Source organism: Megascapheus bottae, chromosome 4 (assembly GCF_031878675.1).
Source record: "Megascapheus bottae isolate mThoBot1 chromosome 4, mThoBot2.hap1, whole genome shotgun sequence".
Classification (NCBI taxonomy): domain Eukaryota; kingdom Metazoa; phylum Chordata; class Mammalia; order Rodentia; family Geomyidae; genus Megascapheus; species Megascapheus bottae.
Genome location: NC_143512.1, coordinates 62,490,062 through 62,492,503, shown reverse-complemented (window position 1 = coordinate 62,492,503; position 2,442 = coordinate 62,490,062).

The following is a 2,442-nucleotide window of genomic DNA, read 5'->3' as shown; positions in this document are numbered from 1 at the left end:
ATTGTTGTTGCAGTAAATTTACGGGAACAGAAAATTAATCTGTAAACTCTGCTTAAGAAATAAAAGCAACTTTACATTGGTGGTAGGAATACTTTTTACACATAATTTCCTGAACAACATTATGCAACATATTGTTACTGGAGATCTTCTTCGTGTATCATAACAGATACTAATCCAAAGAGAGTGCACCAAATCCCTTGCAGATTAGGGAAAATTACTGGCCCATGAACATTTCAACGCCCCCAAATCCAGCATGCTGTGAAAGCATTCTGCTTTGTGGTTCAAGAAATAGGACTTTTTTTTCCATTTTTCTCCTTTTGTTTTAGTTCTATAAAAATTAGAAGTATGAGAAAATGAAAGTCATTTTTAAGTAAGAACATTAATTGTCATGATTTTTTCCCATGTAGGCTATCTGTGTTTTCTTTTTATCAGAAAGTTTCATCAACCACTGTTCAACTTATTGGCCTTTATCTCTCTAATATCTTGCTCAATTCTGGCTGATTGAAATAAATAATTGTGGGAAAACATATGAATGTGGTTCTTCAGAATGAATTCTGATTTCTCATCAGGAGCAAAAGAAGGATTATTAATCTTGGTATCCCTATTATGGTGGCAGGAATTTTCATAAACTGGAAGGTGAATCTCTCAGACAGATTCAAAAAACAAGACAACTATGTTTTAACTATTATGTAATCAGCAATTTCCTAAATTTTCTGGATGGTTGTAATCATTGTCTAATTGTTAACTGCAAAGATTTTACAAAATGAATATTGAATTAAAAAATAAGCCATTAAGCTTTATATGTTCAGATATTGGTTAGAACTAAGTGAAATATGCATGATCTAAGGACTTACATTTTATCAGTTGATAGGGATATTAACTAACCCATTACGCAAAATAATTTTCCTAAACCATCTTGTAGTGGGTGGAAATAGGAGAGAAGAAAGTGACTGAAAGGAGAGTATAAAATAGGAAGAGTGACCCTCTGTGGGAAAACCAAGGAGTCTACATCAGTAAATGATACAAGCTGAGATCTATATAATGAATATGAATTAATAGACAGTGGAGTGGTCAGAATGAAAGAGAAGGTAGACTGAAGGGAAAAGGAAAACAATCTATCCATGGCAGAAAGAAATGAATAAAGAAGTACAGCAACAGAAATAAATACCCATTTTCTTTCATTCAAGTATGACACAACTTACAGAAAAAGCTCCACATGACTGAGCTTGGAAGTTTCTGCATTCTATTATATGCAAAAGAATGCTGAGACTAGACAGAGGAATGCCTGTACTGCATCTTAAAATTAGTTTGAGCCTTTTTAAGCACCATCACACTTGGCTTTGTTATTATTTTCTACACTGCTCAATAGACACCTGCTTGACTTAGGAAAAACAAGAGAAAATAGAACCTTACATAAATATAAACTTTTTAGCAAGGTCCTAAGTATTCTGTGGACTTTACTCCATAAATAACACAAATATCTAAAGGCTAATATGGAGAAGCAAACTTAAAAACATGTGCAAGTGCAGCAAAGATCTTAAAATATACACCATATCTAGCTACTTTTTATCATTTTCTCTTAGCTATCATCCACATGTCCTCATCAACAAGATCATCACAATAGCTTAACTGTCCACAGTGATTGTAGGGTTCAGTACCATGCTGAAATCCTAACATACCATTTATCCTGCTAGGTGTTGTGAAATTTAATGTCTGTTTTACAGATGCAGACTTACTGCTATCACTAAGTTGTGAAATGGCTTAGTAGGGATTGAAAATGACATTTCTAAGATCTGAGTTATTATATGAAGGGAACTTTCCATATATAATTGCATGGTGTTTTCCTTCATTACCTAGACTGTTGCCGTTTGGAAGGAATGATAATGACACAAGGTATGTCCCAGCTGAGCATGGAGAGAGGCTACATCTCAAGCCTGCTGATACTCACTTCTTCTGTTTGAGGGACCATATAATTACAAAGGCTTCATTCAGTCCCAGAGCAGGTCAGCTAGATAGGACACTAATGAAATAGGAAATGAAGGAATACCTTCGTTTCGCCATTTGCTCATCTTCAAATAATCTACCTGTGCTGGTGGCCAGTTTTAGTTAGAAGCCAACAGTCGGGAGATTGGTGGAAGATGGTGGCAGTTCAGGATGAGACATACTGAGCTCCTGCCAAGATTCATGTACTGGCAGTGCAGGAGACAGTCCTCTAGCAGAAATTGATCCTAAGTAAGCTTTAGGACCACAGAGAACTCAGGCAGAGAGGAAAAAAAGGAAGAATACCAGCACAAAAAGAGAGCGTGGAGCTCTGCCGCGGAGCGGCCGGGAAGACAAAGGCTCTTCTGAATCAGAGCACAGAAAGTGCTCCACAGAAGCACAGACCCACCAGCTGCAGACAGAGCCACACAGAGCCTGCACGAGCCCAGAGCTGCCGACACC